General features: G+C 40.3%; 1 protein-coding gene across 14 annotated transcripts in view; it reads right to left on the bottom strand.

The window, feature by feature from the left end:
• Positions 1-12,049, bottom strand: part of Nrg1 (neuregulin 1) — a 1,053,401-nt gene that overhangs the window by 120,028 nt on the left and 921,324 nt on the right.

Below are 12,049 nucleotides of genomic sequence, written 5' to 3'. Positions count from 1 at the left end.
ATTCAAGACTAAGGAGAAGTAGAACAAACTGCTTCCCAGGATGATTGCATCCTAATGAATGACACAGCTTTCTTCATCCTAACCTGACACATTGGGAAGTTGTGACAGTCACAGTCTTATGTGGCTTACAGTAGCTTCCACTTTGTGTAGCCGACACGGATGGCTTTTTGGTGTTTTTTCTTCCTAATGAGACTGTCAGGAAATACTGTTTATTGTACACACTTGCTTGAGCATCTGAGAATTCCCTTCACTCAGGCACCGGTTAGGAAAATGTTTTCTTCTGATAACGTTTTGTTTTGACTAGTGATAGAAGAAGAATGCAAAGATTCAGTCCTGGACAGGATTATGGCTGGACAAAAAGGCTGTCAGTGGAACTGGATGGTTATAGACAGAGAAAGTAATCCATCTGTTTCCATTCCCAGGAACCGTCAAACAAAATACTCACCAAAACAGACTTGGCTATGGTATCAGTAGGATGACAGCATAAATATTTTAAAGCCTGATTGTTACACGTGTATATGTGTCTAAATATAAAAATATAAGCTGCTCTGTCCATATAATATTACTTGTATGAATGTTTTCGGGGCTGATCCTGAATTTAAAAAAAGGCAGGGGTTCATGGGAGGGTTTGGGGTGAAGAAAGGGAAAGAGGAAATGCTGTTGTTGTATTATGATATAAAAATATTATTTTTATAAAAACTGGTTTGGTGACTCGATTTAAATAAAGCAAGGCATTATTATATTTTGTTATTTCTTTGGTGAATTAAAGACTTATAGGAAGGTGCTGTCAATATAAACTTTTGAAGTCCAGTGGGTCCCATTTCTTGACTTGTTCAGGAAACATACTAATTTCCCAAAAACTCTGAATCAAATGTGGTGGTCTCCTGTCGGCAAATCTCAGAATGTCGGAGGCTGAAGCAGGAGGACTACTTTCAAAGACAAGGCTATCTTCTTCAAAGGCTAAAGAAAAGTTTTTGCTCGTTTGTTTGTTGGAATGGAAAGTTTTTAAGCTGCAAAGTTAATCAGGTATAGTGTGGCTATTAGATTATCATAGGGTCCTAGACTAACATTCCCAGGGCTTTGATTATAGAGAAAGCCATCCCATTAGTCAGCAAAGACATCCTTTATATATACCTTATTTATGTCCATGATATACATCACAAGTATTTCATTAGCATGAAGCCTGTGATACAGGAAGATATCATGGAAGTCAGGTTTAGGTCACTGATGATAACTGCCTACAACTTTATCTACTATAGTTTATCTCCCAACAATTCTACCCTGAATAACAAAGAAAGGTCCACTAAAGTCTGAAGGTTCATGTAGTTACAGGAAAGCAGATACATTATTTATAAGGATGCAGAGGCTAGAAAGTTCGGCTCTGCAGCTTACCCTAGCAGTACTAGGCTCAAAGCTATTGTCAATAGGAATCTTGCCAGTGCATTAGAAGATGAGATAGACGGGAGTTCTGCCAAATAAAATAGCTAAGTAATAACAAACGCTAAAAAGGAAGAGCCTTGGGGTTGGAGAGAGAGGCCTGAGATCACTGCCGAGACAGCTGGGGAGATCACCAAGCTTTGCAGTCAATGCACAGACAAGAGCTGCAACCCCAATTAATTCTCCATGCCTTATCCTCCGTGAATGCTTGTTCCTAATTATAGTCGGGCATTCTTTTCTAAAAGTTAAGACAGTATCTGTAGACAACCTGGGGATTATAACTGGCATTAAGACACACATGATACCCAAAGTCAGGTATAATGAATTTTGACTGGGTACAGACCACTATGTTTAAAGATGCACATTACATTTTTACAGATAACATATCAGCAACAAGGACTACAATACAAACTGTTTCCCTGTTTGAGGTCTAAGAAAAAGAAACACGGCTATAGTAAGCAACCATTTCTATTCTTCACATGTTCAAGCTGATACATTGTTATAGACAGATACCTGTCAAGGCTTTAAGTAGATTTTGAGAGAGAGAGCCATTCAGATTTCATTTCCTGTTTAATCACTGTCAATCACTTGGCATTTATACCACCACACAACAAAATATTTTATGCTTTAACTCTTAACACCACCAGAGGATAAGACTCTACCTTGCTTGGGAGGATGGGGGATGCAACATAAAACTAATAAGTCAATCTAAACACGTGCAAAAAATGAAAATTTACTATGAAAACTTTTTCTGTAGTAATTTGAACAAATATGCCACAAACTCATGTGAAAGGGATAGAGCTCACAGGGCCTCAACCCTAGATTAACAACTACGGCCAATTATCCTGTGTAAGACTTAAAAAAAATGAAACAAAGTTATAATTGTATTCTGCTTCCTCCAAAGCAAATATGTCATAACTGAGGCTGCCCACTCTGTTCTAGGTGTATTCTTCCTTCTGAAGACCGGTACATTTGAGGTACAGCGAATACATGTTACCTGTGACACCTTGCTCAACAATTACCCTCCATCCAAATGTGCACAGGTGGGAAGGAGGGAGAGGGTCGAGGTGTCCCTTCTAAACAAATGGAAATTGGTGCCTGTGACTCTCAAGTCTGAACATGCCAGAGAAGCATTTATGGCAATAAACGTATTTATTCATTCCTATGGTTCTATTTACAACCCTGATTTGCGGAGCTAATTTGGTCCAAGTCATCTATCTCATGGATGGGTGGGGGAGGCCATGTTTTAAAAGCAGGCGCAGTAGTTTATCGCCTTTGGATACACAGAAGGAGCTATCCAAGTGTTTCGCCTTTACCTTCTACCTTTACTCTCTGCAGATAAAAACCATGCAGAAAGGCTAGGACTGAGTACTGTTTGTGCCTGCTTATTATATACCCTTGGCAAACACCGAACTATTAAGCCAGCTCCCTCCTCTGAGACTAGTCATATCTACTGGCAAGTTAAAATACTAGACACTTAATACAAAATGTCTTTGCTGGTTTGATACTGCACACTATAGTAAGAACCGGTTTGATAGTGACAACTCCCTCACTTCCAGCCAAGTTCACATTTCAGCACCATAAAGAGGGACAGCGACCAGCGAATTCTTGCCCAAATGCCTGAGAGCCCTACAAAGGGAAACAGATTCTTAAAAAAATCACTACAAAAAGTATATGGCCTCAAAACACCAAAATTTCTAGATATGAAAATCAGAAATAATAGAAAAGATAGGTAGACAGAGTGACAATATTTCTGAAAATACTACAAGTGTTCTAAAAAAAAAAAAAAAAAAAAAAGAAACATCACCGAAGCCAGTGTTATAGTTCAAAATGCTGATTTTAAGATATTTATGGAGCTTCTCGTAAATGAAGGTAGTTTTCCTTTCATTATATAGATGAATGATCTGAAAATGACCATGACCTTAAAAAAGTATTCATTAACTCAATGTTGCTGTTTGCATCCATTTACTACTTTCTGGGAACTGACACGGCAAATGTTATGTAAACGGAACCACAAAATATATTCATGATTCTTCTTCCTCAGAGCCTTAGATCTTGGTGTGGGGAGCAATGTTCACATCATGGTATACCAGTAACGACCAGTTACAACAAGAGCTATAGGACCAAGAAAGGATATCTGAAATTTGGGAACTGTTCTGACATCCAAGACAACAGCAAAAGATCTGAAGCCCCTTATATTTGTTTACAGTTTAAGGAGACACTTTCTCTCCCAATTTTAGAGCACCATTTCTCAGAGTTTGCAGAGATGACTACTGGTACTGCGCATGGGGAGGGAATTCACAGCACCACCAACCAGTCCTCACAAGACACTCTCCTCTAGAAACTTCTATCAGTCATTTCACCATGCAAGTTTTATACCAAAAGTCCCAGACAATGTTCTTCATCTTTTAAAGAAACAGCAAGATGCTTTTTTTGAGGTTAACTGTCCAGACACACAGGTATTGGGTTTCACTTTTATTTTTTTTCTACGAAATAGGATATTGCCCAATCCTAGACATTTGTACCTGAAGTTGAATTATTTCAAAGACTCTGGTAAGACTCTTTTATGCCGTTGAATCCTCATAGAGCTTATCATGTTTGCACACATGGTCATATGTACACATAAGGGAATTCTTCCTCCCTCACATCTACTCATCCTAAGACAGATCCAGGAAGAGTTTGTGTGGTTTATATTTTATAGCTGAATTGAAGACAGTCCAAACAAAAACACATGGGTGCTTTTGAGCTTTGAGGAAAGTTAGCCTAAGAAGCTGCCATGGAGACAGTAAAGAGAATCTGTTCGGCACAAGTAACGGAGATACACAAATGTCACAGAAATTCTTTTATGATTAGACAATTTTGTATCTAACAAAACAAGATTCTTCTTCTTCCTTTCTTCATCTAACACTTAAGAGCACGACAAAGAGGGACTGCTCATTTCAACATAGTGGGATAAGATAGTTTTGCAGCTTCATTTTGGCGAAGAATGCTAGAAATTTCTAGCTTTGTAGAATATGAGTTTTAAATAGATTTTAAGATAAGTATCTGTTCTCAAAGCTACATGGCTTGTGGAGGACATAGATTTCTGGAGGTTGACTACATAGCTGGATCTGGTTGAGTACATGATAAGATTTATGTTGGACATTAGAGAATAAGATCTTAAAAACTCCATCTTGAAGGGTTTCTTTTTCCTTAATATATCTTACTTCTCATATAGGGAATTTGTAGGTGTTGAAACATGATCAAATGGAACACGGATTTCTTATTAATTAGTTGTTACTCTCAATGATGGGGGGATCATCAAAAAGGCAAGTTTTGGCTTTCAACTTATTATGATCTAAATTTAACAAGTGGATCCCCTCCTATACTTAATTTTCCATATCGCATCATAAAATTCCCTACTGCACTTTCGCTCGAGTCAATTTAATAATCACTGGAAGTTATTTTTCTCAATGAAGTCTTAATGTTTAATGAAAATGAAACTAAGAAATGATAACTCTCCATATGTTTCCACACGGTCTAAGTATAAACATTTCCTTGGCTATGTCCCTGTGAGCCACCTATGTATTTGCCGTGACTTTTGCACAATCAACAGTGATTCGACTGTGATGTCATGATGATGTTACTCTAAAAGCTTTCAGCCAAATTTCTAAGTTCTCAAACTGCCTTCCTGTCCCCAGGTCCTGTGTTTTAGTCCCATCACCTCTTATTAGTATTTCACATTTAGTGGTAAATTGTGGAATAGCATCAGAAATGTGAAGGACATTTCAGGATTCTGATTTCTTAGTAAGACAGTCATTTTGCTGAGCTGAGATTTCCACACAGTGCAGTGATCTGCTCCTTTTAAAGATGACAGACATCATTACTCAATATTTTCTTTTCAAATGGCTTCTCCAAAACCGTCTTTTTCTAAACCCCTGGCTTAATAATATCCTCATTTTACCTAGTTTATGTCATGAATGGGTGTTGTTACATAAGACCAGCACCATCTGGCACAACTGGCCTTTGCAGTTCACGGCAGACCTCTTCAGCTGTAGACTATGCCTGTCCCCACTTCCCTATAACCCCAGAAAAAGCACACAGCACCTAGCATATGGTGGACCATCCATGGCAGAAACAGGACTATGGGTGACGTAGCGTACTTTAAGAGAGTGAGAGAGAGTCCTAGAGATTTAGGAGCAGAAAAGGTGATATCGCATTTCAATCCTGGAGCTCAACTGTCACTCAGTTCTGCCCTCCTGTTACTTATCTATTGAAATGGCCTGGGGTGGGGATTTAGCTCAGTGGTAGAGTGCTTGCCTAGGAAGCGCAAGGCCCTGGGTTCGGTCCCCAGCTCCGGAAAAAAAAAAAAAAAAAAAACTCCTGGCAGTTGGTACTGAACAAACCCAGGGGTGCGGGCCCCTATCTAATGAACAAATATGACTAAACAAACCCTTCCTACATACGAGCGAGTTAAAGAGCCGAATGGATGTGAAGGCATCTTGGGGCCATCACGCCCGTGAGCCTGTGTAATTGGTTTCTAAGACACTGCTGACCTCTCTAGACCGAGAGATAAAATGAAAATCGCTGGTCCAGCAGCCCTGTCCATGATTAATGGAGATGTGAACACACAGCACCTTGGTTAAAGGAATGAATGAATAACCAGGTAGCTCTCATTCTGGATGCAGTGTGAGAGCAGGGATGTGAGTGGGGAATGCCGGATGAACAACTTCTTGGGCATCACTTCCCTCCCTGGTGTCTCTGACCCTGATAAAGTCACAATCAGCAGTTCCTCAGACTTCGACCACACCTGCTATAAAACGCTAACCACAGTAAGCCAATCATGATCCTCTTTCTCTTTCAGTTGAAACGGCCTCTTTCAATACACGATTACTCTGGTGAAAGAAAATGACCAATTCTGCAAACCTCCTTTTAACATGGATTTTTTTTTCTTTCTTTTAGATCCTGCATGGCCTCACCCACATGTGTCATATACAAGAGTCTTTGCTCCCAAAGAAGTTGGGAGCAGAAGTTCTGAGAATTTGCCAGAAGCTGCGCACAGTGGCAGGGCAGAGGGAAGGGCAGGGAAAAGGTTGGGCAGTTGAATAGTTCAACACACATAGAGGCAAGCTGTCCTGATGCTCTGTCTCACGGTAACTGACTACAAGGAACAATGAAACTGTGTGCCCTGAAAGGCTGAAGGACTTCGAAGGTTTTCAGTAAACAGAAACAATAAATGTCTGAGTAGATATTTTAACTTGACAAAGATTCAACCACGTATCCATGGGTTCAAAATAACTTTAAATTAAAAAAAAAATACAGGGACATAATCACTCCATATCTAATAAATGGCTCCTAGAAATTTAACTATCATGCAAATAATGTCATGATTTATGAAGTGGATAATAAACGATCACCTGGCCTTGAATAGCCCATGCAGCTTTCCAGAGGACTGAATTTACCAGAGTTAAGAAGTCTCATGTTCGGGGAGATCAGCTTCCTCTTAACACAGTACCCCAAAAGGAAAGAGCATATTGTGAAACAGATCCACGTTATTACCAACGGCCAAGCCTCTCAATGGCTCCAGACCAACTGCTGCTTCTGGGTTCGGAGTATTAGCCTTGAATGAATGGCTCTCCCTAATTCTACCACCAATTGAAGCCTCTGCTTACCCACTTCATTACTTGGTTGATTGTGGAGAATATACTTTTTCATAAGTCTTAGCTTTAGGCTACCTAGGACAAATAGATTATTTTCTTGAGTCCTTATAACAATTCTATTTTGATGTTTTTTTTTAAGCAAAGCAAAAAAGGTCTCCCCTCACAGTGTCATAGATCTCATAAAGGTTTTTCTTACGAGCCCATGATCTGAACTCAGAAGACTCATTTTCAGTGTCTGTTCTACTTAGTCTTCGAATTTAGACTCACCACAAGTGTTTAAGTGGCAATCCCCATGCTTGTTTAGAACGATGGTTCTCAACTTGTGGATTACCTACTCCTTTGGGGTCTACTGACCCTTTCACAGGGGTCACATATCAGATATCTTGCATATCAGATACTTACATTACAATTCATATCAGTAGTCGAGTTACAGTTACAAAGTAACAATGAAAGTAATTTTATGGTTGGGGCTCGTCATGTCGATACAACATGGCTATATCAAGGGGACAACATGGCTATATCAAGGGGCCGCAGTGTTAGGAAGGGAGAGAACCACTGGCTTCAAGAATAAAATCAAACCTACAGAGCTCTCTGTATAGCTGACTCAGTTTATAAAAATGTGCCTGGTCAAAAAAAAAATGTGTTATATCAAGAGACCCATTATACATATGGGTCACACATGTGTGGATGTGCACACACATCTTTTAGGTTCAAAAGAATAGTTTTCTACAAGGTTAATTTTTCAATCAAATACGAAAAGTTAATCTTGATAAAAAAAACAAAACAGGCAGGGTCCATCTAGCAGCGGACTACAAGGAGAGGCAGTGAGTAACTGCAGTGGGGTAACACAAAACTCAAGAATCACAGCTCATTGCTAGAAAGTATTAGTAGGAAAAAAATCAATGTATAGCCAGTTACAAAAAGAATGAGCTAAACATGACATCGGTGGTTTGTCTGTATATATGAGTGATGCGACATATGTGCCCCAGCTCCTTCACAAGTTACTGAATTGCCCCTAAACCTCTAAGCAACCGGAAAGAGTGAAACGATGCCAGTTGGCCAATTTTCCTTCTGAATTATCTCATTGCTATATGCACCACAGTTATTTGTCATCGGTCGCAGTGTGCATAACTACCTCGGAAACGCCATGTTTGAAGAAACCTGAGCACAATAGGCACTTAGTCAGAAGGAGCTCTGCAGTACAAGAGCTCGGTTTACCACCGCCAGAGAGCTAGAAATAAAATGCCATTTTCCCAGCTGAGAACCATTTAGCGAAGATCGGGGCGGTTTTCTCCACCTTTAAGGTGACTCCATTGGTTACAGTTGAAGGTAGAAGATAAGAACCATAACTCTAATGTCCAACGGGCCAGCCAGACGTGGTCCGAGCTCGTCAATCCATATCACTGTGCTCTTCCCAAGGTCTAAAGCTGTGTCTCATTAAGACACAGACAAAAGACATTTTTGCCCTTTTAGCTCGCTCGAGTGGGTGCCAAATCTAAGACTGAGCTGTTCGTTTCTTTCAGAGACTTCAAAGAGGACTTCCTGGACATATTCTTTTAAAATGCAGCCTTTGCTGAGAATATATGATATATCGAAGTGGAAGGGATTTCCTGGCACAGGACCTTCAGCCTCCCCGTTGAGGATGAAAATCATGAACTCATTTGCTTCCCCAACTGGAAGGATAAAAATTTTCAAACTCAAAGAATACGTCCATTCTTCGCCTCTCACTCTCTTCCACGTGTACAAGGGACAGACCACCCGTGAGCCCCAGCTGTGCAGAACCATTTACATCTGTTTTCTCTCATTACGCTGCCCAATATGTGTTTGAAACATGTAACAGACCCAGAAAGGGAGTGTGGCTCAGGAAGTTAGGTAACCTGCTAAGCTCTCTCTGTAGCCACAGACTAGTTATCCCCTTCCGGTTTGTTCACCTGCCGGGCCTTGCCGTCCATCTTTGTAACTGCGCATGCAAACTGAACCAGTCTAGGGCGACTCAAATGACCTCCACTACCACACACACACCCTCCTCTGCATTAAAGACTGCTTTCCCATCCATTTGCAGAATCGCACTCCTTTAAATATGGAAGGTTTTCGCTTTGAGGAAACAAAACCTTAGACCAGGTAGGGAGTACATTGTCTGGGTTTGAACCCTGCTGCAAAGGTAGCTTTGAGCGACACTTGTAAAGTGGAAGAGGTTTTAGAGAGAGAGCCCTGAGCTGCCACAGGAGGGCGCAGTAACCAGCACACAGTAAGGTAATGATAACGGAGAATGCCGCTGTTATATTACTTGAAACACACATTGCGATTTAGTGCTGTTTTACCAGGAGCACAGTATTTTTCCTGACCATCCATGAAGCCTTGTCGTTATTGCTTCTCTCACTCATGCATTGGATTGGAACGGATAAAGCTTAAATCAAGGCAGTCATTGTTGTCAGAATTACACTTTTTATAGCGTTTAAGAGAATTGTCTGCAAAACGGGGTCAGTGGCAGCTGGCACTTCCGTGCGGAATCATTACGGTGGCTCTAAACAATCATTTACATTTTTGCTGAGTCTATGAAAGAGGGAGCAAGCTAGTTCTACTCACTATAGAGCAAGGTTCAAGCTGCCCCTTGAAAATCTGTCACTCAGAGAAACAGGACACTTATTGGGCCATCCATATAGCTCTTTTAGTCACAAAAGCCTTATTTCTTACCAGAAAATAAAACAAAGCAAAACCCAAAGTGTGTCTGTATGGGAGGTGTGGGACCAGAGTGTGTGGTGTGTTGAGGTCACAGAGGGATAGCAGTTGAGTAGCCAGACAGAGTGAGAAACTCAGACCAGAAGAAAGTGTCCATTAACGTTGGTACTGACTTTCCCATAATGGTGCAGACAGCTCTGAACTGCTACTGGTTCTTCTTTCTAATCCATTCTGAGTTAGAAAAGTGAGGGCTGCTCTGGGTCTGGCATCATCAGGGAAGGTGTCTGGGACAGGCAGTGTCCAGGGGACAAACAGACTCAGCCACCCAAGGTAGGGTTCTGAGTCAATGAAGTATTTGCAAATATGAGGACCCAAGTTCTATCTGGGTATGATGATACACCTAATAAAAGGAAAGTGGAGGAAGAGGTGGGTGGACCTCTGAGTTCCCTGGCCAGCCTCACCTACCCAGGAAATTTCAGGCTACCGATGTGAACTTTTTCATAGTTTTTTACTTAAAAAAAAAAAGATTTTGAAATTTTAAATCTGATGTACTAATGCTGTCTTGAAGTGAGTCTTCTGACCCTCCCTTACTCCCTGTACTCTTCTCAGTAGGCCTAGAATCCTGCACTCGGTTTATAATTTCGAATTATAGAGCTTATTTTCATGAGATGAGAAAAGGATTAGCTAATCAGTTCGACAATAATGACCTACCAAGAACAGCATGACGTAGGAGAACGACCTACAGAAAGGCAGCCTTTCTTACTCCTAAGCTGTTACCAAACAGCGAGAAGTAACTCTGTTGAGAGTTCAAGAAACGGAGTCAGATTCCAAACTCTCCATAGTACTATAATCAACAGATATGTAAACTGGAGGTTCATTTCAGATCCCCAAAGTCTTGGAAAACCAAAATTAAACTAATTCGCCCTTTCCAGAAGTGTTCGAATGTGTTTAAGGACATTGTCCACCACCCTACCCATGATGGCATGAAAGGCTCCAGTCACAAGGGTCTCAACTACATCATTCCAAGGAATCATATAGGGAGAAATCATTTCCAGAAAATACGCCAAAGAAAAGAGCCTAGCATTCTCTTCAATGGACCATTTTTTAAAGCGAAGCTCAATACGACTCCTTAGAGTCATTTTATAAAATCCATAAATTTGTCCTAATGATTCCATAAGAAGAATCAAATAACCAATATTGTGAGCAGGCCAGCAGGAATTGTCATTTGAATATGTATCAAGGGGCTTGAGGAAGCCTGCTAGCTCTCCTAGAATTTCATTTCCTGTTTGATATCCTTAGATTGCTGATATTCGGCTGGTTAAATGCTGCTCTGTGTAGGTAAACTCAGGCATTGATAGATTTTTGATTCATTTTGTTTAATCTTGGTGCTGGAGATGAAACCCATACTTCTAGTAAATAACGTGTTTTAATATCATAGAGTTTCAGGCTTTGCTCTACTAACCTGGAGGGGAAAGCTTTACTACCAAATATCATCTATGTGAACAGACTGAAAGACTGAGGTGAGTTACAAAAAGTGCCAAGTGCCTTTGGGTTTCTGCCATGGCTGCTAAGTAAGATACTGTCTCTTTAGCACATTCTGCAAATTGGGAGAGGAACACGGAAATGCATTTAATGAAGAGCTCATCAAAGAAATGCTTTAAATTAAGAACTAAATTAAAAAGAAAGAAAAGCTCTCAGTTTTATTGTCAAGATCTAATATGCCCCCCTGTTTTATATCAATTAATTCAATGCTTTCAGCTAATAAGCATCAGGAGCTAGTTTTACTAATCACTGGCGATTTTTTTAAGCTCCCTTGACTTCGTACACAGCACCAATCCATCTAACAGAGGAAGAAGTCTACAAGCACGAGGCACATTTCATGGTAAAGAGGCCAAACTTATCTGGGATCTTGCCTAGGGATGCTCCTTCAAACCTTTTCACAATTACTCACTAGCTATCAAATTTGAATTAAGGGCATCTATATATATTTCCTTTACTCTGTCATACTGTAATACGAAGCTGAGGAACTTTGGAATAGAAGTCCCAAGCAACTAGGTATAGGACCTTTGGCAGTTGCCAAAGATGTCAAGACAAGCTGCAAAAAACCAAACCAAACCAAACCAAACAAACAAACAAATAAACACCCCACAAAAATCTACCCCTAACTAGGCTTCAGATGCTATGCAACTTTTTTTTAATATTCAAGGGCACCAGATTATCCAGAAACTGATATGCATGTGGTGTCATGGTATCCTCTGAAATATATTTGGCAGGGAGCAGGTATCTATATCTAG

Source organism: Rattus norvegicus, chromosome 16, assembly GCF_036323735.1.
Source record: "Rattus norvegicus strain BN/NHsdMcwi chromosome 16, GRCr8, whole genome shotgun sequence".
Classification (NCBI taxonomy): Eukaryota; Metazoa; Chordata; class Mammalia; order Rodentia; family Muridae; genus Rattus; species Rattus norvegicus.
The sequence above is the reverse complement of the archived record's forward strand: the minus strand, read 5'-3'. Positions and strand labels throughout refer to the sequence as shown.